General features: G+C 42.9%; 12 non-coding genes across 12 annotated transcripts; 1 reads left to right on the forward strand and 11 right to left on the reverse strand.

The window, feature by feature from the left end:
* Positions 1-2,247: 2,247 nt before the first annotated feature.
* On the reverse strand, positions 2,248-2,319 carry trnag-ucc. Its single transcript has one exon. It is a non-coding gene; the product is annotated as a tRNA-Gly (tRNA).
* Positions 2,320-4,126: 1,807 nt separating this feature from the next.
* trnag-ucc lies at positions 4,127-4,198 on the reverse strand. Its single transcript has one exon. It is a non-coding gene; the product is annotated as a tRNA-Gly (tRNA).
* A 2,392-nt stretch (positions 4,199-6,590) lies between these two features.
* trnag-ucc lies at positions 6,591-6,662 on the reverse strand. The gene has a single exon. It is a non-coding gene; the product is annotated as a tRNA-Gly (tRNA).
* Positions 6,663-8,200: 1,538 nt separating this feature from the next.
* Positions 8,201-8,272, reverse strand: trnag-ucc. The gene has a single exon. It is a non-coding gene; the product is annotated as a tRNA-Gly (tRNA).
* A 1,824-nt stretch (positions 8,273-10,096) lies between these two features.
* On the reverse strand, positions 10,097-10,168 carry trnag-ucc. The gene has a single exon. It is a non-coding gene; the product is annotated as a tRNA-Gly (tRNA).
* A 1,824-nt stretch (positions 10,169-11,992) lies between these two features.
* trnag-ucc lies at positions 11,993-12,064 on the reverse strand. Its single transcript has one exon. It is a non-coding gene; the product is annotated as a tRNA-Gly (tRNA).
* A 1,807-nt stretch (positions 12,065-13,871) lies between these two features.
* On the reverse strand, positions 13,872-13,943 carry trnag-ucc. The gene has a single exon. It is a non-coding gene; the product is annotated as a tRNA-Gly (tRNA).
* A 1,276-nt stretch (positions 13,944-15,219) lies between these two features.
* Positions 15,220-15,292, reverse strand: trnam-cau. Its single transcript has one exon. It is a non-coding gene; the product is annotated as a tRNA-Met (tRNA).
* Positions 15,293-18,101: 2,809 nt separating this feature from the next.
* Positions 18,102-18,174, reverse strand: trnam-cau. The gene has a single exon. It is a non-coding gene; the product is annotated as a tRNA-Met (tRNA).
* A 5,562-nt stretch (positions 18,175-23,736) lies between these two features.
* trnai-aau lies at positions 23,737-23,810 on the reverse strand. The gene has a single exon. It is a non-coding gene; the product is annotated as a tRNA-Ile (tRNA).
* Positions 23,811-24,051: 241 nt separating this feature from the next.
* On the forward strand, positions 24,052-24,123 carry trnaw-cca. Its single transcript has one exon. It is a non-coding gene; the product is annotated as a tRNA-Trp (tRNA).
* Positions 24,124-25,290: 1,167 nt separating this feature from the next.
* Positions 25,291-25,362, reverse strand: trnap-agg. The gene has a single exon. It is a non-coding gene; the product is annotated as a tRNA-Pro (tRNA).
* Between the last annotated feature and the right edge of the window lie 802 nt (positions 25,363-26,164).

The raw sequence follows: 26,164 nt of genomic DNA on the forward strand, positions 1-26,164 counted from the left end.
AGCTCAGTTACCTTAGCTTTCTTGGGAACAGGAACAATGGTGGCCCTCTTGAAGCATGTGGGAACAGCAGACTGGTATAGGGATTGATTGAATATGTCCGTAAACACACCGGCCAGCTGGTCTGCGCATGCTCTGAGGGCGCGGCTGGGGATGCCGTCTGGGCCTGCAGCCTTGCGAGGGTTAACACGTTTAAATGTCTTACTCACCTCGGCTGCAGTGAAGGAGAGACCGCATGTTTTCGTTGCAGGCCGTGTCAGTGGCACTGTATTGTCCTCAAACCGCCAAATTTCATGATATCCAATTGGTAGTTACAGTCTTGTCCCATCTCAAATCAAATCAAATCAAATCAAATTTTATTTGTCACATACACATGGTTAGCAGATGGTAATGCTGACACCACACTCCGAGGGCCCTCACCTCCTCCCTGTAGGCCGTCTCGTCGTTGTTGGTAATCAAGCCTACCACTGTTGTGTCGTCCGCAAACTTGATGATTGAGTTGGAGGCGTGCGTGGCCACGCAGTCGTGGGTGAACAGGGAGTACAGGAGAGGGCTCAGAACGCACCCTTGTGGGGCCCCAGTGTTGAGGATCAGCGGGGAGGAGATGTTGTTGCCTACCCTCACCACCTGGGGGCGGCCCGTCAGGAAGTCCAGTACCCAGTTGCACAGGGCGGGGTCGAGACCCAGGGTCTCGAGCTTGATGACGAGCTTGGAGGGTACTATGGTGTTGAATGCCGAGCTGTAGTCGATGAACAGCATTCTCACATAGGTATTCCTCTTGTCCAGATGGGTTAGGGCAGTGTGCAGTGTGGTTGAGATTGCATCGTCTGTGGACCTATTTGGGCGGTAAGCAAATTGGAGTGGGTCTAGGGTGTCAGGTAGGGTGGAGGTGATATGGTCCTTGACTAGTCTCTCAAAGCACTTCATGATGACGGAAGTGAGTGCTACGGGGCTGTAGTCGTTTAGCTCAGTTACCTTAGCTTTCTTGGGAACAGGAACAATGGTGGCCCTCTTGAAGCATGTGGGAACAGCAGACTGGTATAGGGATTGATTGAATATGTCCGTAAACACACCGGCCAGCTGGTCTGCGCATGCTCTGAGGGCGCGGCTGGGGATGCCGTCTGGGCCTGCAGCCTTGCGAGGGTTAACACGTTTAAATGTCTTACTCACCTCGGCTGCAGTGAAGGAGAGACCGCATGTTTTCGTTGCAGGCCGTGTCAGTGGCACTGTATTGTCCTCAAAGCGGGAAAAAAAGTTATTAAGTCTGTCTGGGAGCAGGACATCCTGGTCCGTGACTGTGCTGGATTTCTTCCTGTAGTCCGTGATTGACTGTAGACCCTGCCACATGCCTCTTGTGTCTGAGCCGTTGAATTGAGATTCTACTTTGTCTCTGTACTGACGCTTAGCTTGTTTGATAGCCTTGCGGAGGGAATAGCTGCACTGTTTGTATTCGGTCATGTTACCAGACACCTTGCCCTGATTAAAAGCACTGGTTCGCGCTTTCAGTTTCACGCGAATGCTGCCATCAATCCACGGTTTCTGGTTAGGGAATGTTTTAATCGTTGCTATGGGAACGACATCTTCAACGCACGTTCTAATGAACTCGCACACCGAATCAGCGTATTCGTCAATGTTGTTGTCTGACGCAATACGAAACATGTCCCAGTCCACGTGATGGAAGCAGTCTTGGAGTGTGGAGTCAGCTTGGTCGGACCAGCGTTGGACAGACCTCAGCGTGGGAGCCTCTTGCCATTGCCAACAATGTAAAAACGGCCTACATAAAGCCAACAAATAAAATCATTACAGTCTGAAGGTGGAAAAAATATTCTGATAAAAAATAAATCACTTTGGCTACACATGGCCTTTCTGCAAGGAACATGAAACAATGTAGCAACTAATCAACTTGGTCCAGCCAGATGCTTGAGCTAACAAACTTGCAACGTTGTATAATATATTTTGGACCCTCAGTTTCCCCTGCCAGTGACCTCCGGGCAGACACAGCTGTAGGCTTAATATCAGGCTATTTACGCAAGGACAAGAAGTAATCAGGTAGGCCTATTTTATAACGTTTCCATCCCCCGCGGCTTCAGCAATGGATTGGTCCACTGAGATATGCGTCAATCAAGACGTGCCATAAATCTTTTTTTGGGGCAACTGCTCAACTACAAAATTCTCAGTCGACCAACAGCCTATGGACCAGTTGACTAAAAGGTGTCAGCCCTATTTGGTGATTCAAACAAAATACCCAGTTGCGTTGGCCGGGAATCGAACCCGGGTCAACTGCTTGGAAGGCAGCTATGCTCACCACTATACCACCAACGCTTACTAAATAACTACCAGGAGCAGTCTCTGTTTGAAAATGAAAGTAAAAGAAAACCTACATTTGACATTTGCAGAATAATAATGGGATTCCCTAAAAACACATCACTGACATCACCAGGCGGTAAATGAGTTAATAGACCAATAACAAAGAGTTCCAAACGGCTCTGCCAATAACAGCTAGTTTTCAGGTTTCCCCCTTTCCACTCAGACAATGCCAGACATTCCTAGCAAAATTCTTGCTTGACAAATTCGTCTTTACTAACAAGTCATTTTTGCTTATTTTGGATCATTTTCATTGAAAACAATCACAGTAAGGTATTTGATTGTTACCTAGAAATGATTTGACTGATCCATTGCTGAAGTCCCCAACAACATTTTTTCGAGTCGACCGAAAGCCGTTCTTTCGACCAGTCGACTGGTTCAAATGTTTAAAAGTGTGTTTTTCCATATATAAACTGAATAAAACCAACTATATGTAGGCTATTGAGCTTGTCTGATGCTTTAAGCATTACTCAAGAGGGTGCCCTAACCTAACCTGAAGAACAAAACCTTTTCCCGAATCTCCTCCTCCCGCTGCTGATGGCCTTTGCACCATTACGCTCCAGGCATTAGGCTACACCAGGGGGTCAGTTTCCATTTAGAGTGCCAATTAACCTTTCATTTATTTTTTACCGCCAAATTTCATGATATCCAATTGGTAGTTACAGTCTTGTCCCATCTCCACAACAGACTCAGGATAGGTGAAGGTTGAGAGCCACGCGTCCTCTGAAACACAACCCAGCCAAGCTGCACTGCTCACTTAACCTGGAAACCAGCTGCACCAATGTGTCAGAGGAAACACAGTACACCTGGCGACCGTGTCAGTGTGCATTGCGCCCGGCCTTCCACAGGAATCCCTAGTGCGCGATGGGACAAGAACATCCCTGCCGGACAAACTGTCCCCTAAACGAGACGACACCGGGCCAATTGTGCACCGCCTCATGGGTCTCCCGGTCGCGGCCGGCTGCAACAGAGGACACAGGCTTGAACCAGGATCCTGCTCTGCATTGCAGTGTCTTAGAACACTGCGCCACTCAGGAGACCCGACAACCTATCTTACCATTACTACCGATCTGCGTGCCAGTTATGGTTTTCATATGCATATTTTCGTAGAACAGTTTGATTGATTTCATATGTAAAGTCTTCGTATCTCAAAATCATTTTCAAGTGGTGAATAAAAATGATATCTAAACCAAAATGAAAACTACACAAATCTAAAAGTCACTTCTATTGCCATTGCCAACAATGTAAAAACGGCCTACATAAAGCCAACAAATAAAATCATTACAGTCTGAAGGTGGAAAAAATATTCTGATAAAAAATAAATCACTTTGGCTACACATGGCCTTTCTGCAAGGAACATGAAACAATGTAGCAGCCAGATGCTTGAGCTAACAAACTTGCAACGGTGTATAATATATTTTGGACCCTCAGTTTCCCCTGCCAGTGACCTCCGGGCAGACACAGCTGTAGGCTTAATATCAGGCTATTTACGCAAGGACAAGAAGTAATCAGGTAGGCCTATTTTATAACGTTTCCATCCCCCGCGGCTTCAGCAATGGATTGGTCCACTGAGATATGCGTCAATCAAGACGTGCCATAAATCTTTTTTTGGGGCAACTGCTCAACTACAAAATTCTCAGTCGACCAACAGCCTATGGACCAGTTGAGTAAAAGGTGTCAGCCCTATTTGATACTGAGATAAAAACAGCTGCACTAGACCTTTAGCAGATTCATTTCAAAGGGTGATTCAAACAAAATACCCAGTTGCGTTGGCCGGGAATCGAACCCGGGTCAACTGCTTGGAAGGCAGCTATGCTCACCACTATACCACCAACGCTTACTAAATAACTACCAGGAGCAGTCTCTGTTTGAAAATGAAAGTAAAAGAAAACCTACATTTGACATTTGCAGAATAATAATGGGATTCCCTAAAAACACATCACTGACATCACCAGGCGGTAAATGAGTTAATAGACCAATAACAAAGAGTTCCAAACGGCTCTGCCAATAACAGCTAGTTTTCAGGTTTCCCCCTTTCCACTCAGACAATGCCAGACATTCCTAGCAAAATTCTTGCTTGACAAATTCGTCTTTACTAACAAGTCATTTTTGCTTATTTTGGATCATTTTCATTGAAAACAATCACAGTAAGGTATTTGATTGTTACCTAGAAATGATTTGACTGATCCATTGCTGAAGTCCCCAACAACATTTTTTCGAGTCGACCGAAAGCCGTTCTTTCGACCAGTCGACTGGTTCAAATGTTTAAAAGTGTGTTTTTCCATATATAAACTGAATAAAACCAACTATATGTAGGCTATTGAGCTTGTCTGATGCTTTAAGCATTACTCAAGAGGGTGCCCTAACCTAATCTGAAGAACAAAACCTTTTCCCGAATCTCCTCCTCCCGCTGCTGATGGCCTTTGCACCATTACGCTCCAGGCATTAGGCTACACCAGGGGGTCAGTTTCCATTTAGAGTGCCAATTAACCTTTCATTTATTTTTTACCGCCAAATTTCATGATATCCAATTGGTAGTTACAGTCTTGTCCCATCTCCACAACAGACTCAGGATAGGTGAAGGTTGAGAGCCACGCGTCCTCTGAAACACAACCCAGCCAAGCTGCACTGCTCACTTAACCTGGAAACCAGCTGCACCAATGTGTCAGAGGAAACACAGTACACCTGGCGACCGTGTCAGTGTGCATTGCGCCCGGCCTTCCACAGGAATCCCTAGTGCGCGATGGGACAAGAACATCCCTGCCGGACAAACTGTCCCCTAAACGAGACGACACCGGGCCAATTGTGCAGTCACTTCTATTGCCATTGCCAACAATGTAAAAACGGCCTACATAAAGCCAACAAATAAAATCATTACAGTCTGAAGGTGGAAAAAATATTCTGATAAAAAATAAATCACTTTGGCTACACATGGCCTTTCTGCAAGGAACATGAAACAATGTAGCAGCCAGATGCTTGAGCTAACAAACTTGCAACGGTGTATAATATATTTTGGACCCTCAGTTTCCCCTGCCAGTGACCTCCGGGCAGACACAGCTGTAGGCTTAATATCAGGCTATTTACGCAAGGACAAGAAGTAATCAGGTAGGCCTATTTTATAACGTTTCCATCCCCCGCGGCTTCAGCAATGGATTGGTCCACTGAGATATGCGTCAATCAAGACATGCCATAAATCTTTTTTTGGGGCAACTGCTCAACTACAAAATTCTCAGTCGACCAACAGCCTATGGACCAGTTGAGTAAAAGGTGTCAGCCCTATTTGATACTGAGATAAAAACAGCTGCACTAGACCTTTAGCAGATTCATTTCAAAGGGTGATTCAAACAAAATACCCAGTTGCGTTGGCCGGGAATCGAACCCGGGCCAATTGTGCACCGCCTCATGGGTCTCCCGGTCGCGGCCGGCTGCAACAGAGGACACAGGCTTGAACCAGGATCCTGCTCTGCATTGCAGTGTCTTAGAACACTGCGCCACTCAGGAGACCCGACAACCTATCTTACCATTACTACCGATCTGCGTGCCAGTTATGGTTTTCATATGCATATTTTCGTAGAACAGTTTGATTGATTTCATATGTAAAGTCTTCGTATCTCAAAATCATTTTCAAGTGGTGAATAAAAATGATATCTAAACCAAAATGAAAACTACACAAATCTAAAAGTCACTTCTATTGCCATTGCCAACAATGTAAAAACGGCCTACATAAAGCCAACAAATAAAATCATTACAGTCTGAAGGTGGAAAAAATATTCTGATAAAAAATAAATCACTTTGGCTACACATGGCCTTTCTGCAAGGAACATGAAACAATGTAGCAGCCAGATGCTTGAGCTAACAAACTTGCAACGGTGTATAATATATTTTGGACCCTCAGTTTCCCCTGCCAGTGACCTCCGGGCAGACACAGCTGTAGGCTTAATATCAGGCTATTTACGCAAGGACAAGAAGTAATCAGGTAGGCCTATTTTATAACGTTTCCATCCCCCGCGGCTTCAGCAATGGATTGGTCCACTGAGATATGCGTCAATCAAGACGTGCCATAAATCTTTTTTTGGGGCAACTGCTCAACTACAAAATTCTCAGTCGACCAACAGCCTATGGACCAGTTGAGTAAAAGGTGTCAGCCCTATTTGATACTGAGATAAAAACAGCTGCACTAGACCTTTAGCAGATTCATTTCAAAGGGTGATTCAAACAAAATACCCAGTTGCGTTGGCCGGGAATCGAACCCGGGTCAACTGCTTGGAAGGCAGCTATGCTCACCACTATACCACCAACGCTTACTAAATAACTACCAGGAGCAGTCTCTGTTTGAAAATGAAAGTAAAAGAAAACCTACGTTTGACATTTGCAGAATAATAATGGGATTCCCTAAAAACACATCACTGACATCACCAGGCGGTAAATGAGTTAATAGACCAATAACAAAGAGTTCCAAACGGCTCTGCCAATAACAGCTAGTTTTCAGGTTTCCCCCTTTCCACTCAGACAATGCCAGACATTCCTAGCAAAATTCTTGCTTGACAAATTCGTCTTTACTAACAAGTCATTTTTGCTTATTTTGGATCATTTTCATTGAAAACAATCACAGTAAGGTATTTGATTGTTACCTAGAAATGATTTGACTGATCCATTGCTGAAGTCCCCAACAATTTTTTTCGAGTCGACCGAAAGCCGTTCTTTCGACCAGTCGACTGGTTCAAATGTTTAAAAGTGTGTTTTTCCATATATAAACTGAATAAAACCAACTATATGTAGGCTATTGAGCTTGTCTGATGCTTTAAGCATTACTCAAGAGGGTGCCCTAACCTAACCTGAAGAACAAAACCTTTTCCCGAATCTCCTCCTCCCGCTGCTGATGGCCTTTGCACCATTACGCTCCAGGCATTAGGCTACACCAGGGGGTCAGTTTCCATTTAGAGTGCCAATTAACCTTTCATTTATTTTTTACCGCCAAATTTCATGATATCCAATTGGTAGTTACAGTCTTGTCCCATCTCCACAACAGACTCAGGATAGGTGAAGGTTGAGAGCCACGCGTCCTCTGAAACACAACCCAGCCAAGCTGCACTGCTCACTTAACCTGGAAACCAGCTGCACCAATGTGTCAGAGGAAACACAGTACACCTGGCGACCGTGTCAGTGTGCATTGCGCCCGGCCTTCCACAGGAATCCCTAGTGCGCGATGGGACAAGAACATCCCTGCCGGACAAACTGTCCCCTAAACGAGATGACACCGGGCCAATTGTGCAGTCACTTCTATTGCCATTGCCAACAATGTAAAAACGGCCTACATAAAGCCAACAAATAAAATCATTACAGTCTGAAGGTGGAAAAAATATTCTGATAAAAAATAAATCACTTTGGCTACACATGGCCTTTCTGCAAGGAACATGAAACAATGTAGCAACTAATCAACTTGGTCCAGCCAGATGCTTGAGCTAACAAACTTGCAACGTTGTATAATATATTTTGGACCCTCAGTTTCCCCTGCCAGTGACCTCCGGGCAGACACAGCTGTAGGCTTAATATCAGGCTATTTACGCAAGGACAAGAAGTAATCAGGTAGGCCTATTTTATAACGTTTCCATCCCCCGCGGCTTCAGCAATGGATTGGTCCACTGAGATATGCGTCAATCAAGACGTGCCATAAATCTTTTTTTGGGGCAACTGCTCAACTACAAAATTCTCAGTCGACCAACAGCCTATGGACCAGTTGAGTAAAAGGTGTCAGCCCTATTTGATACTGAGATAAAAACAGCTGCACTAGACCTTTAGCAGATTCATTTCAAAGGGTGATTCAAACAAAATACCCAGTTGCGTTGGCCGGGAATCGAACCCGGGTCAACTGCTTGGAAGGCAGCTATGCTCACCACTATACCACCAACGCTTACTAAATAACTACCAGGAGCAGTCTCTGTTTGAAAATGAAAGTAATAGAAAACCTACATTTGACATTTGCAGAATAATAATGGGATTCCCTAAAAACACATCACTGACATCACCAGGCGGTAAATGAGTTAATAGACCAATAACAAAGAGTTCCAAACGGCTCTGCCAATAACAGCTAGTTTTCAGGTTTCCCCCTTTCCACTCAGACAATGCCAGACATTCCTAGCAAAATTCTTGCTTGACAAATTCGTCTTTACTAACAAGTCATTTTTGCTTATTTTGGATCATTTTCATTGAAAACAATCACAGTAAGGTATTTGATTGTTACCTAGAAATGATTTGACTGATCCATTGCTGAAGTCCCCAACAATTTTTTTCGAGTCGACCGAAAGCCGTTCTTTCGACCAGTCGACTGGTTCAAATGTTTAAAAGTGTGTTTTTCTATATATAAACTGAATAAAACCAACTATATGTAGGCTATTGAGCTTGTCTGATGCTTTAAGCATTACTCAAGAGGGTGCCCTAACCTAACCTGAAGAACAAAACCTTTTCCCGAATCTCCTCCTCCCGCTGCTGATGGCCTTTGCACCATTACGCTCCAGGCATTAGGCTACACCAGGGGGTCAGTTTCCATTTAGAGTGCCAATTAACCTTTCATTTATTTTTTACCGCCAAATTTCATGATATCCAATTGGTAGTTACAGTCTTGTCCCATCTCCACAACAGACTCAGGATAGGTGAAGGTTGAGAGCCACGCGTCCTCTGAAACACAACCCAGCCAAGCTGCACTGCTCACTTAACCTGGAAACCAGCTGCACCAATGTGTCAGAGGAAACACAGTACACCTGGCGACCGTGTCAGTGTGCATTGCGCCCGGCCTTCCACAGGAATCCCTAGTGCGCGATGGGACAAGAACATCCCTGCCGGACAAACTGTCCCCTAAACGAGACGACACCGGGCCAATTGTGCACCGCCTCATGGGTCTCCCGGTCGCGGCCGGCTGCAACAGAGGACACAGGCTTGAACCAGGATCCTGCTCTGCATTGCAGTGTCTTAGAACACTGCGCCACTCAGGAGACCCGACAACCTATCTTACCATTACTACCGATCTGCGTGCCAGTTATGGTTTTCATATGCATATTTTCGTAGAACAGTTTGATTGATTTCATATGTAAAGTCTTCGTATCTCAAAATCATTTTCAAGTGGTGAATAAAAATGATATCTAAACCAAAATGAAAACTACACAAATCTAAAAGTCACTTCTATTGCCATTGCCAACAATGTAAAAACGGCCTACATAAAGCCAACAAATAAAATCATTACAGTCTGAAGGTGGAAAAAATATTCTGATAAAAAATAAATCACTTTGGCTACACATGGCCTTTCTGCAAGGAACATGAAACAATGTAGCAACTAATCAACTTGGTCCAGCCAGATGCTTGAGCTAACAAACTTGCAACGTTGTATAATATATTTTGGACCCTCAGTTTCCCCTGCCAGTGACCTCCGGGCAGACACAGCTGTAGGCTTAATATCAGGCTATTTACGCAAGGACAAGAAGTAATCAGGTAGGCCTATTTTATAACGTTTCCATCCCCCGCGGCTTCAGCAATGGATTGGTCCACTGAGATATGCGTCAATCAAGACGTGCCATAAATCTTTTTTTGGGGCAACTGCTCAACTACAAAATTCTCAGTCGACCAACAGCCTATGGACCAGTTGAGTAAAAGGTGTCAGCCCTATTTGATACTGAGATAAAAACAGCTGCACTAGACCTTTAGCAGATTCATTTCAAAGGGTGATTCAAACAAAATACCCAGTTGCGTTGGCCGGGAATCGAACCCGGGTCAACTGCTTGGAAGGCAGCTATGCTCACCACTATACCACCAACGCTTACTAAATAACTACCAGGAGCAGTCTCTGTTTGAAAATGAAAGTAATAGAAAACCTACATTTGACATTTGCAGAATAATAATGGGATTCCCTAAAAACACATCACTGACATCACCAGGCGGTAAATGAGTTAATAGACCAATAACAAAGAGTTCCAAACGGCTCTGCCAATAACAGCTAGTTTTCAGGTTTCCCCCTTTCCACTCAGACAATGCCAGACATTCCTAGCAAAATTCTTGCTTGACAAATTCGTCTTTACTAACAAGTCATTTTTGCTTATTTTGGATCATTTTCATTGAAAACAATCACAGTAAGGTATTTGATTGTTACCTAGAAATGATTTGACTGATCCATTGCTGAAGTCCCCAACAATTTTTTTCGAGTCGACCGAAAGCCGTTCTTTCGACCAGTCGACTGGTTCAAATGTTTAAAAGTGTGTTTTTCTATATATAAACTGAATAAAACCAACTATATGTAGGCTATTGAGCTTGTCTGATGCTTTAAGCATTACTCAAGAGGGTGCCCTAACCTAACCTGAAGAACAAAACCTTTTCCCGAATCTCCTCCTCCCGCTGCTGATGGCCTTTGCACCATTACGCTCCAGGCATTAGGCTACACCAGGGGGTCAGTTTCCATTTAGAGTGCCAATTAACCTTTCATTTATTTTTTACCGCCAAATTTCATGATATCCAATTGGTAGTTACAGTCTTGTCCCATCTCCACAACAGACTCAGGATAGGTGAAGGTTGAGAGCCACGCGTCCTCTGAAACACAACCCAGCCAAGCTGCACTGCTCACTTAACCTGGAAACCAGCTGCACCAATGTGTCAGAGGAAACACAGTACACCTGGCGACCGTGTCAGTGTGCATTGCGCCCGGCCTTCCACAGGAATCCCTAGTGCGCGATGGGACAAGAACATCCCTGCCGGACAAACTGTCCCCTAAACGAGACGACACCGGGCCAATTGTGCACCGCCTCATGGGTCTCCCGGTCGCGGCCGGCTGCAACAGAGGACACAGGCTTGAACCAGGATCCTGCTCTGCATTGCAGTGTCTTAGAACACTGCGCCACTCAGGAGACCCGACAACCTATCTTACCATTACTACCGATCTGCGTGCCAGTTATGGTTTTCATATGCATATTTTCGTAGAACAGTTTGATTGATTTCATATGTAAAGTCTTCGTATCTCAAAATCATTTTCAAGTGGTGAATAAAAATGATATCTAAACCAAAATGAAAACTACACAAATCTAAAAGTCACTTCTATTGCCATTGCCAACAATGTAAAAACGGCCTACATAAAGCCAACAAATAAAATCATTACAGTCTGAAGGTGGAAAAAATATTCTGATAAAAAATAAATCACTTTGGCTACACATGGCCTTTCTGCAAGGAACATGAAACAATGTAGCAACTAATCAACTTGGTCCAGCCAGATGCTTGAGCTAACAAACTTGCAACGTTGTATAATATATTTTGGACCCTCAGTTTCCCCTGCCAGTGACCTCCGGGCAGACACAGCTGTAGGCTTAATATCAGGCTATTTACGCAAGGACAAGAAGTAATCAGGTAGGCCTATTTTATAACGTTTCCATCCCCCGCGGCTTCAGCAATGGATTGGTCCACTGAGATATGCGTCAATCAAGACGTGCCATAAATCTTTTTTTGGGGCAACTGCTCAACTACAAAATTCTCAGTCGACCAACAGCCTATGGACCAGTTGAGTAAAAGGTGTCAGCCCTATTTGATACTGAGATAAAAACAGCTGCACTAGACCTTTAGCAGATTCATTTCAAAGGGTGATTCAAACAAAATACCCAGTTGCGTTGGCCGGGAATCGAACCCGGGTCAACTGCTTGGAAGGCAGCTATGCTCACCACTATACCACCAACGCTTACTAAATAACTACCAGGAGCAGTCTCTGTTTGAAAATGAAAGTAAAAGAAAACCTACATTTGACATTTGCAGAATAATAATGGGATTCCCTAAAAACACATCACTGACATCACCAGGCGGTAAATGAGTTAATAGACCAATAACAAAGAGTTCCAAACGGCTCTGCCAATAACAGCTAGTTTTCAGGTTTCCCCCTTTCCACTCAGACAATGCCAGACATTCCTAGCAAAATTCTTGCTTGACAAATTCGTCTTTACTAACAAGTCATTTTTGCTTATTTTGGATCATTTTCATTGAAAACAATCACAGTAAGGTATTTGATTGTTACCTAGAAATGATTTGACTGATCCATTGCTGAAGTCCCCAACAACATTTTTTCGAGTCGACCGAAAGCCGTTCTTTCGACCAGTCGACTGGTTCAAATGTTTAAAAGTGTGTTTTTCCATATATAAACTGAATAAAACCAACTATATGTAGGCTATTGAGCTTGTCTGATGCTTTAAGCATTACTCAAGAGGGTGCCCTAACCTAACCTGAAGAACAAAACCTTTTCCCGAATCTCCTCCTCCCGCTGCTGATGGCCTTTGCACCATTACGCTCCAGGCATTAGGCTACACCAGGGGGTCAGTTTCCATCTAGAGTGCCAATTAACCTTTCATTTATTTTTTACCGCCAAATTTCATGATATCCAATTGGTAGTTACAGTCTTGTCCCATCTCCACAACAGACTCAGGATAGGTGAAGGTTGAGAGCCACGTGTCCTCTGAAACACAACCCAGCCAAGCTGCACTGCTCACTTAACCTGGAAACCAGCTGCACCAATGTGTCAGAGGAAACACAGTACACCTGGCGACCGTGTCAGTGTGCATTGCGCCCGGCCTTCCACAGGAATCCCTAGTGCGCGATGGGACAAGAACATCCCTGCCGGACAAACTGTCCCCTAAACGAGACGACACCGGGCCAATTGTGCACCGCCTCATGGGTCTCCCGGTCGCGGCCGGCTGCAACAGAGGACACAGGCTTGAACCAGGATCCTGCTCTGCATTGCAGTGTCTTAGAACACTGCGCCACTCAGGAGACCCGACAACCTATCTTACCATTACTACCGATCTGCGTGCCAGTTATGGTTTTCATATGCATATTTTCGTAGAACAGTTTGATTGATTTCATATGTAAAGTCTTCGTATCTCAAAATCATTTTCAAGTGGTGAATAAAAATGATATCTAAACCAAAATGAAAACTACACAAATCTAAAAGTCACTTCTATTGCCATTGCCAACAATGTAAAAACGGCCTACATAAAGCCAACAAATAAAATCATTACAGTCTGAAGGTGGAAAAAATATTCTGATAAAAAATAAATCACTTTGGCTACACATGGCCTTTCTGCAAGGAACATGAAACAATGTAGCAGCCAGATGCTTGAGCTAACAAACTTGCAACGGTGTATAATATATTTTGGACCCTCAGTTTCCCCTGCCAGTGACCTCCGGGCAGACACAGCTGTAGGCTTAATATCAGGCTATTTACGCAAGGACAAGAAGTAATCAGGTAGGCCTATTTTATAACGTTTCCATCCCCCGCGGCTTCAGCAATGGATTGGTCCACTGAGATATGCGTCAATCAAGACGTGCCATAAATCTTTTTTTGGGGCAACTGCTCAACTACAAAATTCTCAGTCGACCAACAGCCTATGGACCAGTTGAGTAAAAGGTGTCAGCCCTATTTGATACTGAGATAAAAACAGCTGCACTAGACCTTTAGCAGATTCATTTCAAAGGGTGATTCAAACAAAATACCAAGTTGCGTTGGCCGGGAATCGAACCCGGGTCAACTGCTTGGAAGGCAGCTATGCTCACCACTATACCACCAACGCTTACTAAATAACTACAAAACCTTTTCCCGGATCTCCTCCTCCCGCTGCTGATGGCCTTTGCACCATTACGCTCCAGGCATTAGGCTACACCAGGGGGTCAGTTTCCATTTAGAGTGCCAATTAACCTTTCATTTATTTTTTACCGCCAAATTTCATGATATCCAATTGGTAGTTACAGTCTTAGGTGAAGGTTGAGAGCCACGCGTCCTCTGAAACACAACCCAGCCAAGCTGCACTGTTCACTTAACCTGGAAACCAGCTGCACCAATGTGTCAGAGGAAACACAGTACACCTGGCGACCGTGTCAGTGTGCATTGCGCCCGGCCTTCCACAGGAATCCCTAGTGCGCGATGGGACAAGAACATCCCTTCCGGCCAAACTGTCCATATATATAGAGTTTTACATAGAGTTTTGTCCTTGACACATTTAATTGACACATTTAAAAATTAATTGAAATACTCAATACGCTTTAATCGTGGCCATCAAAGTTAATATTCGACTGCATTTAGAATTGTTATTTGTTGCGCAATGACTGGGTTTACAAAAGCACGTTTCACTCCAGTGAGGAGCTACTCTTGGGTTGTCTTGACAAGTGATAGGATACTCCGTTCCTCAAACTAGGCTCTGTATGCACTAAATTATGCAAATAAACCTATAAGCATGACCGGTCAAATGTATTTTCGGCAAATCACCAATTATCAGCTAACCTATTAATAACATTCCTAAATTCGTTGTGGTTTGTCTTTTAGAACAATCCTAACGTAACATGTCACCAAGCTTATTGGTCCAGATCCATTGATTTCAATACATTGTTGATGTGAGTGATTCATTTGCGCATGCTACTGATTACAGTAGAACAAGCTAATCAATTACAGTTTAGAGTAGACGCTTGTCAAATGTTGATGCATGTGCAGTTTAGAAGGTACTAATTTAGCTGAAAACAAGTAATCTGAACACAAGTGTGTAGAGAGTCATTTTTATGTTTTGGTCTTCAAAATATCACAACCTATTTCATCATATTGATTATGAATTTAAAACCGGTGTTTTGACACGGCTGTAATTAAAAAATCCATGACAATAGGAAGCAGAAACAGTATCATTTTCAACTAATGTTTTAGGAACTTCTGAATGAGCCCTAAAACGTTCTCTGATTTTGATAATATAACTGAAATTGTGAAAATGCGTTTCTCTAGCCTACCACAAGGTATATTATACCAACACTCTCCTCTCGGTGCAACGGCTATGGTCATGTTGTATTGCTCATCTACAAAAGTACTGCCCCCTGTGAGGATCGAACTCACGACCTTCAGATTATGAGACTGACGCGCTACCTACTGCGCTAAGGAGGCCTGTAGTTCAATAACCAAAACACTGATTTTGAAATAGGATTCCTGATTGGCCACATCTGCAGTCCTCATGCCTCCTTGCAGCATGCCTAACACGGAACTCAAACCGGCTGTGCGCGTGCGCCATCGTGCATACATTTATTTTGTCCCCCCACACCAAACGCGATCAGGACACGCAGGTTAACATATCAAAACAAACTCTGAACCAATTACATTATTTGGGGACAGGTCGAAAACTTGCACTTGCTAGCTAATTTCTCCTGGGATATAAACATTAGGTTGTAATTTTACCTGAAATGCACAAGTTCCTCTACTCCAACAATTAATCCACACATAAAAACGGTCAACCAAATCGTTTCTAGTCATCTCTCCTCCTTCCAGGCTTTTTCATCGTTGAACTTATATGGTGATTGGCATCTAAACTTTCATAGTATTACCACGACAACCAGCAACAGTTCATCTTTCAATCACCCACATGGGTATAACCAATGAGGAGATGGCACGTGGGTACCTGCTTCTATAAACCAATGAGGAGATGGGAGAGCAGGACTTGCAGCGCCATCTGAATCAGAAATAGGAATGACTTCTATTTTAGCCCTTGGCAACGCAGACGCTCGTTGACCCGTGCGAGCAGTGTGGGTGCAATAATTTAATAACATCGATTCCAAAATGTATTTTGCAACGCTCGCGCACTCAGTGTAGTCAGGGTATAAGGCACGTTTACACAGGTGAGCAGGGACCCTGGGCATCTTCTTTTGGTGTTTTTCAGAGTCAGTAGAAAGACCTCTTTTCATAACTGTGACCTTAATTGCCTACCGTCTTTAAACTGTTAGTGTCCTAACAACTGCTCCGCAGGTGCTGGTTAATTAATGGATTACACATGCCCTATCCCAAAACAACTCCCATCCCTTAGCCCTACTAACCTGTACCCTTGCACACTGACTCGGTACCAGTGCCCCCTGTATATAGCCTCGTTAGTCTTATTGTGTTACTTTTTATTATTACTTTTTATTTTAGCCTATTTGGTAAATATTTTCTGTACTGTTGGTTAAGGGCTTGTAAGTAAGCATTTCACGGTAAAGTCTACACTTGTTGTATTCGGCGCATGTGGCATCTCCCAATCTAGGTTTTACAGTGGGGAAACAAAAAATAAAAAATATGTCACACTGAGTTCTCACAAATTGCCATCCAAAAGGGCAATTTTTTTATTTCACCTTTATTTAATCAGGTAGGCTAGTTGAGAACAAGTTCTCATTTACAACTGCGACCTGGCCAAGATAAAGCATAGCAGTGTGAACAGACAACACAGAGTTACACATGGAGTAAACAATTAACAAGTCAATAACACAGTAGAAAAAAAAGAGAGTCTATATACATTGTGTGCAAAAGGCATGAGGAGGTAGGCGAATAATTACAATTTTGCAGATTAACACTGGAGTGATAAATGATCAGATGGTCATGTACAGGTAGAGATCCTGGTGTGCAAAAGAGCAGAAAAGTAAATAAATATAAACTATATGGGGATGAGGTAGGTAAAATTGGGTGGGCTATTTACCGATAGACTATGTACAGCTGCAGCGAGAAATATGCTTCAAATTTTGATTTAATTCACTGTGACAATAATGACACATCTTAAAAATGGCCACAAGTGTTCAGATAAGCATGAGAATCCATTTTTTCATCCTATTTATAGAATATTGGTTATCGATATATCGATAAAAGGCTGATTTCTACGTATCAGTGAAAGGAAGTTGTGAGCAAGTATTATGTGATATGACCCTATATAAGGGTCATAAACTAAATTTATATTGTTGTTGTTTTTAATGACCAATTATATTTGTGTTTGATATCAAATTGACCAATCAGAAATGTTTTTTCAAAATGCCTCAGCGCAGTAAATAGCGCGTCAATCTCATAAACTGAAGGTTGTCAATTCACTCCTCACAGGGGGCAGGTTTTTTGTAGCTCTTCCAACCGAAGCAATACAACATGACCATAGCCCCAACATGACCATACCCCACAAGACATGCCACCAGAGGTCTCTTCGACTCTCCCCAAGTCCAGAACGGACTATGGGAGGTGCACAGTACACCTGTTGCCTCGGCACGGAGAGCACTGTTCACTCTTGAAGATTAGCCCCTCGCTTTGCGCTGTTTGTTCTTACGGATGTCAGCCTAAAATGCTACTTCCAAAATGTGTATTGCTGAGTCTACCTTTAAGTCACACACTTTTTCTTCATTTCACCGATACATCGATATTAGCCTTTTACCGATATATCGATAACCAATAAAAACGTGACTCTCATGCTTATCTGAACACATGTGGGCATTTTTAAGATGTGTCATTATTGTCACAGTGTACGAAATCAGAATTTGAAGCATATTTCTCTGACAATTGCCCTTTTGGATGGCAATTTCTGAGAACTCAGTGTGACATGTATATATATATATTTTTTTCCCCACTGTAAAAGAATAGCCTAGATTGGGAGATATATCAGTATCGGTAGGTTTTGTCCCCCCAATGTAATGTAATCAGATGAAGAAAAGGCCATATCGGTCAGGCTCTCTGAGATATAACTAGTTGGTGGGCAAAAACAGTCATCAAAACAGACATTGTATTTGTTCGTACTTTACTTTGAAAATGTCAATAGGTCACACAGACTGAGGATCAAGGTAATAGAATCGGCTTACTCTTGCAGTTCTCTCCTACGCAATTGCCTAGGCCGTAGGGCTAAGGGATGGGAGTTGTTTTGGCATAGGGCATGTGTAATACAATCTTGCAAAAGCTAAAAAGAGGTACATGAAAAAACAAATGCCCCCTGTGAGGATCGAACTCACGACCTTCAGATTATGAGACTGACGCGCTACCTACTGCGCTAAGGAGGCTTAGAGCAAAGGTGAAAACACTGAGTTTGAAAGGATGTTTCTGATTGGTCAAATTAATATGATTGGGCAGTACAGACAATCGTGATGAAATGCCTATTATAATTTAGACTAAGGGAGGGATACTCAAATACTATTTGAGAAGGTCCGGTAACAGGATTTCCTAGGTGACAAAGGGCTGTATGGATATTGTCATTTATCAGCGCAGTAACAAACCCCCACCTCGCGACCCATGCGACCTCCCCTCCCCTCCCCTCCCCTCCCCCCCTCCCCCATCCCCCACCCCATCAGCAACATGCGCCACGTCTATTTCTATGGACACAAGTACTGTTCATGACACAAACTGTTCACACCCCTCTTGTTGGTGGAGAGAATTTAGCAGATTTAAAGGTAATTTCCTGCAATTCTATACATTTTGCCATGTGTTCATGTGATATCTGAGTGACTCAAACATCACAACAAAGTCAATGGGCTAAAACACCTACTTAAAAAACATTAGCTGACAGTTGATCCAACAGTCATAAATGGCTCATAAATGGTTTGCAATGACTGACACAACAAGAGGAAAACTACTGATGCACTACCAAATTTAGAAATTGTGCATTCTACTATTACAACTTTCTAGAGTAAGCTGAAAGCCCAACTGAGTTCCCGCGGTCCGTATTGACCCCTCTCTGGGTCCGGATGCAGACCGCAGTCCGCCAATTGAGTATGGCTGTACTAAGATTTCTGATTATCTAAATGATTAAACAATTTTACAGTACATTAGGTCCTAGGATACATATTTCCAAATACAAGTCAGCAAGGGACACAGTCATTTGACAATTACATGCTATGGTTAATTATTCTGTATCATAATGGATTAATACGCAAAACCTTAGCAACTTTCCTGATTTAGACCTCCACCACCACAAAGCAGAAAACATCCAATAGATATGTCTGAACCCTATAATATGAGGTCTGACAAAAGTTGATACTAAAAATTTGTTGAAACCATCCTTGGTTAGGTTATTCAATGTGTGGGCCTATCTCCCCAGTTTGCAGACAGCTAAGCCACATTTGCTTGGTCACACACACTCTTTTAATGTATACGGCATGTGAAATTTGAGCCACCCCTCCCTCCAACTTAGCCCTGAAGTGGACATCACTTGCTAGTGTGCAACATGAAAATGCTGAGCAGGGAATTCTCTGGCATTGTGAATACAAAGGATTGGGATTGAAGAATGTCTGTGAGTGCAAATAGTCATCCGAGACCATTTATTTAAATAACTAGTCCTATATGCTAATAACGCTATAGCCATAATCTTGATAAATTACTTAATTTACTTATCCTATTGGCCTAGATAGGGCTACTTTGGGATATTATGGGTGGTAAGGTAGTAGCCACTCCCATTGTTTAGAACTACTTTTGGCCTTAAGCCTTATGAATATAGCCCTTCGTACATCAGCTGGTATCTCAAAGTGCTGTACAGAAACCCAGCTTAAAACCCCAAACAGCAAGCAATGCAGGTGTAGAAGCACGGTGACTAGGAAAAACTCCCTAGAAAGGCCAAAACCTAGGTAGAAACCTAGAGAGGAACCAGGCTATGAGGGGTGGCCAGTCCTCTTCTGGCTGTGCCGGGTGGAGATTATAACAGAACATGGCCAAGATGTTCAAATGTTCATAAATGACCAGCATGGTCAAATAATAATAATCACAGGCAGAACTGTTGAAACTGGAGCAGCAGCACGGCCAGGTGGACTGGGGACAGCAAGGAGTCATCATGTCAGGTAGTCCTGAGGCATGGTCCTAGGGCTCAGGTCCTCCGAGAGAGAGAGAGAAAGAAAGAGAGAATTAGAGAGAGCATACTTAAATTCACACAGGACACCGGATAAGACAGGAGAAGTACTCCAGATAAAACAAACTGACCCTAGCCCCCCGACACATAAACTACTGCAGCATAAATACTGGAGGCTGAGACAGGAGGTGTCGGGAGACACTGTGGCCCCATCTGACGATACCCCCCGGACAGGGCCAAACAGTTAGGATATAACCCCACCCACTTTGCCAAAGCACAGCCCACACACCATTGGAGGGATATCTTCAACCACCAACTTACCATCCTGAGACAAGGCCGAGTATAGCCCACAAAGATCTCCGCCACGGCACAACCCAAGGGGGGGCGCCAACCCAGACAGGAAGATCACATCAGTGACTCAACCCACTCAAGTGACACACCCCTCCTAGGGACGGCATGAAAGAGCACCAGAAAGCCAGGGACTCAGCCCCTGTAATAGGGTTAGAGGCAGAGAATTACAGTGGAAAGAGGGGAACCAGCCAGGCAGAGACAGCAAGGGCGGTTCGTTGCTCCAGAGCCTTTCCGTTCACCTTCACACTCCTGTGCCAGACTACACTCAATCAAAGGACCCACTGAAGAGATGAGTCTTCAGTAAAGACTTAAAGGTTGAGACCGAGTTTGCGTCTCTCACATGGGTAGGCAGACCATTCCATAAAAATTGAGCTCTATAGGAGAAAGCCCTGCCTCCAGCTCTTTGCTTAGAAATTCTAGGGACAATTAGGAGGCCTGCGTCTTGTTTATTTTATTTATTTATTTTACCTTTATTTAACCAGGCAAGTCAGTTAAGAACAAATTCTTATTTTCAATGACGGCCTGGGAACAGTGGGTTAACTGCCTGTTCAGGGGCAGAACGACAGATTTGTACCTTGTCAGCTCGGGGGTTTGAACTCACAACCTTCCGGTTACTAGTCCAACGCTCTAACCACTAGGCTACCCTGCCGTGACCGTAGCGTACATGTAGGTATGTACGGCAGGACCCAATCAGAGAGATAGGTAGGAGCAAGCCCATGTAATGCTTTGTAGGTTAGCAGTAAAACCTTGAAATCAGACCTTGCCTTGAATGGAAGCCAGTGTAGGGAGGCTAGAACTGGAGTAATATGATCAATTATTTTTGTTCTAGTCAGGATTCTAGCGGCCGTATTTAGCACTAACTGAAGTTTATTTAGTGCGTTATCCGGGTAGCCGGAAAGTAGAGCATTGCAGTAGTCTAACCTAGAAGTAACAAAAGCATGGATCCATTTTTCTGCATCATTTTTGGACAGAAAGTTTCTGATTTTTGCAATGTTACGTAGATGGAAAAAAGCTGTCCTTGAAACAGTCTTGATATGTTCGTCAAAAGAGAGATCAGGGTCCAGAGTAACGCCGAGGTCCTTCACAGTTTTATTTGAGACGACTGTACAACCATTAAGATGAATTGTCAGATTCAACAGAAGATATCTTTGTTTCTTGGGACCTAGAACAAGCATCTCTGTTTTGTCTGAGTTTAAAAGTAGAAAGTTTGCAGCCATCCACTTCCTTACGTCTGAAACACAGGCTTCTAGCGAGGGCAATTTTGGGCCTTCACCATGTTTCATTGAAATGTACAGCTGTGTGTCATCCGCATAACAGTGAAAGTTAACATTATGTTTTCGGATGACATCCCCAAGAGGTAAAATATATAGTGAACACAATAGTGGTCCTAAAACGGAACCTTGAGGAACACCAAAATGTACAGTTGATTTGTCAGAGGACAAACCATTCACAGAGACAAACTGATATCTTTCCGACAGATAAGATCTAAACCAGGCCAGAACTTGTCCGTGTAGACCAATTTGGGTTTCCAATCTCTCCAAAAGGTCTAGGAGCACGAGGACAGATGCAAAGCCTCGGTCTGATGCCATTAAAAGGTAATTTACCAACTTCACAAGTGCAGTCTCAGTGCTTTGATGGGGTCTAAAACCAGACTGAAGCATTTCGTATACATTGTTTGTCTTCAGGAAGGCAGTGAGTTGCTGTGCTACAGCCTTTTCTAATTTTTTTGAGAGGAATGGAAGATTCGATATAGGCCGATAGTTTTTTATATTTTCTGGGTCAAGGTTTGGCTTTTTCAAGAGGCTTTATTACTGCCACTTTTAGTGAGTTTGGTACACATCCGGTGGATAGAGAGCCATTTATTATGTTCAACATAGGAGGGCCAAGTACAGGAAGCCACTCTTTCAGTAGTGTAGTTGGAATAGGGTCCAGTATGCAGTTTGAAGTTTTAGAGGCCATGATTATTTTCATCATTGTGTCAAGAGATATAGTACTAAAACACTTGAGTGTCTCTCTTGATCCTAGGTCCTGGCAGAGTTGTGCAGACTCAGGACAACTGAGATTTGAAGGAATACGCAGATTTAAAGAGGAGTCCTTAATTTGCTTTCTAATAATCATGATCTTTTCCTCAAAGAAGTTCATGAATTTATTACTGCTGAAGTGAAAGCCATCCTCTCTTGGGGAATGCTGCTTTTTAGTTAGCTTTGCGACAATATCAAAAATAAATTTCGGACTGTTCTTATTTTCCTCAATTAATTTGGAAAAATAGGATGATCGAGCAGCAGTAAGGGCTCTTCGATACTGCAAGCTAGTCGGAAGACTTCCAGTTTGGTGTGTCGCCATTTCCGTCCCAATTTTCTGGAAGCTTGCTTCAGAGCTTGGGTATTTTCTGTATACCAGGGAGCTAGTTTCTTATCAGAAATGTTTTTAGTTTTTAGGGGTGCAACTGCATCATGATCTCTTTCAATAATGACAGGAATGGAGGAGGTCTTTATCCTAGTGAGATTGCTAAGGTGAACACCGCCATGTTTAGTTTTGCCCAACCTAGGTCGAGGCACAGACACGGTCTCAATGGAGATAGCTGAGCTAACTACACTGACTGTGCTAGTCCATCACTTCTCAGCAGGTCAGGCTTGGTCCTGTTTGTGGGTTTTGTGTGTTTGTGAGTCCCAGAAAGAGGGCCAATTATCTACAAATTCTATATTTTGAGATGGGCAGAAAACCGTTTTCAACCAGCGATTGAGTTGTTAGACTCTGCTGTAGAGATCATCACTCCCCCTAACTGGGAGGGGGCCAGAGACAATTACTCGATGCAGACACATCTTTCTAGCTGATTTACACGCTGACGCTATGTTGCGCTAGGTGACCTCTGACTGTTTCATCCTAACATCGTTGGTGCCGACGTGGATAACAATATGCAAGAGAAAGGCCATAATGTATTATTCCAGCCCAGGCTCAATTTAGATTTTGTCCACTAGAAGGCAGCAGTGTATGTGCAAAGTTTCATTTTTAATTAATTTGTAAAAACATAATTCCACTTTGGCATTATGGGGTATTGTGTGTGGGCCAATGACAAAAATATATATATTTTATCAATATTAAATTCAGGCTGTAACACAACCAAATATGGAAAAAGTCAAGAGGTGTGAATACCTTCTGAAGGCACTGTATGTTGTAGCGAATTTTCAAAGATGCATTATGATGCATTACAAGCACAAAACATTTATTTTAACCAAAATTACAATTATGACAATAACTGTGGCAATTTGCATGACAATTAATCATTACCCAAAATGCAATAATGAGCACAGCCCTAGTGGGATGTATTTTAAGACATGATTTGTGTAAATCATAGTTGCTTTCAGCATTTAATGACACATACAGCGCATACAGTACCAAATACACTAAAGGCTTAACTAGCCTAAGGAAAAGATAGTGGCCAGTACGGGTATCGAACCCGCGACCTTCGCGTTATTAGCACGACGCTCTAACCAACTGAGCTAACCGGCCATACAACCAAGGTCAAAATGTTATGTATTTGAACATTGACAACAGACATGATAGAGTGAGTGGCATAACTATAACATGGTTGAGGATTGAATTCAGCAACCTCTCTCATTGCCAACCCTTTGATCCTTAACACTGTAGTTGCTCCAAGTAAACTATAATGGAATAGTGCTGGAGCAAACTAGACGTGGCACACAACATGCATAGCACAGTCAAATACCTGAACATACAGCTTGTGATTCTAGACCTCGTGGCGCAACGGTAGCGCGTCTGACTCCAGATCAGAAGGTTGCGTGTTCAAATCACGTCGGGGTCAAACCTTTTTCTCTCTGTGATCAATGAAAAAACATCGGGGCCAACAAACATTAGACGTAACTGATAATACTCGAGAAGCCTGTGTTAGGAGGATACATTGGCACGGGTGTTGTTCGTCTTGGGCCTGCAAACTGTGGCAATATAACCTCCAAACACCGGGTTGCCAACATATTAAAATAATGATTGACATATTTTCACCAACTTTTGGGGGGGATTAATTTACTCATACTATTTCGTCTATCCACAAGCTAACACAATAACTTAAAACTGAAGCTGGAAAGACTCCAAACTAGCTGCACTTCGTTTCGTTTGACTTTTTTTCTATTTACATTTCTTTGTATATATCCATAAAAATGATGCCAGCTTGATTCATGATTTCGACTCGCTGAGAAACGTTGCGTGCATCTCTCTCTCGTCCCGACTCCCGACCTCTACACGTCCATTACTATGGGACAGTAGGGAGATTGAATTTTAATATTGAAACAATGTTGCAAACGTCAGAGACAGACAGCAAGGTTTAAACAAATCTCTGCTGTTGAAAACTAAATGTTAGTCTAACAGAAATGTGAGATAATGTCCAGATGCTTTTTATAGTGGAGATCAAGTTTATGACTTCCCTGCCTGGGCTAATGAGGCAGTAGATTGCGCAGTCAGATAGAACAGAGGAATTTTAACATCATAGATTTAGCAGGTGGTAATTTGTGGAATAGACACCGGCTGGAATGGCTTTTAACCAATCAGCATTCAGGAATAGACCAACCCGTTGTATAAAAATGAAATAAACAATAATCTTGCCACATTTGCTCTAAACGCTTTACCAAAACTAGAATCAGAGTATGCTATTAATTGAAATTACCTGGTTTAACATAATCTCATTCTAAATTATTCTAAACCTTTGCCCTAAACTGACAGAAACGAAAGCGAACAGCAAGTTGAGACAACATATTTGCATATTTAACAACCTCATTTGTTTGTGTATTCTGCTTCCACCTGTGTGTGCAATTGGTGTGTAAATCACCTCAATGTAATTACAAGGGTCTAAAATCCACTGAATCTCAATTTTGTTTGATAATTTCTGCCATATTTTGTCTGAAATATAATTACATGTAGGCTATATGTTTTGCCTAAAATTATAAAAGAAAGTGTGAGAAATATTTTTAAAAAAGGAGGGCTCGTCCGGGATTTGAACCCGGGACCTCTCGCACCCTAAGCGAGAATCATACCCCTAGACCAACGAGCCACGATAGAAGGTGCTGGAATTATGTGATTTTCTTCGTTTAAAACAGTTTTTTATTTTGAAAATTCAGATTCCTGAACGATAAGGTGCCCCTATTAAATATGTAACGTCAGTGCTATGTAAACAACAAATAAGATTTCATTATTTTTTTCTTCTTCCATTTAACCTTTATTTAACTAGGCAAGCCAGTTAAGAACAAATTCGTATTTACAATGAAGCTGGGCCAACTGTGCGCCGCCCTATGGTACTCCCAATCACCGCCGGGTGTGATACAGCCTGGATGATTGTTCAGTAAAATTAGAACAATAAATATTCCGAATTGCACGTGATCAACAATGTTTCTGAACAGACATCAATCAACATGCCATGTAATCGTTGTTAGCTAGCTATCCAGCAACAGTATTGGACACCCCAGCCCACTAAGTCATGCATCTTCAGACGCACCTTTACTTTTAACCAAGTAAATTGGACTTCAGTTTTCAGCGTTGGCCCAGTAACCGGAAATTTGCTGGATCAAATCCCGGAGCTGACACGGTAAAAATCTGCCGTCCTGCCCTGAGTAAGGCAGTTAACCCACTGTTCCCCGGGCGCCGAAAACGTAGATGTCGATAATGGCAGCCCCGCACCTCTCCGATTCAGAGAGGTTGGGTTAAATGCGGAAGACACATTTCAGTTGAATGCTTTCAGTTGTACAACTGACTAGGTATCAGCCCATTCCCCCATTTGTTATTACACTATATATCATGTGTAGCTAGCTTACTAGGCTTTGATTGGGTATAGGTCGTTTTGACAGCAAGCTAACGCT

The sequence above is a fragment of the Oncorhynchus mykiss genome, chromosome 28 (genome assembly GCF_013265735.2).
Source record: "Oncorhynchus mykiss isolate Arlee chromosome 28, USDA_OmykA_1.1, whole genome shotgun sequence".
Classification (NCBI taxonomy): domain Eukaryota; kingdom Metazoa; phylum Chordata; class Actinopteri; order Salmoniformes; family Salmonidae; genus Oncorhynchus; species Oncorhynchus mykiss.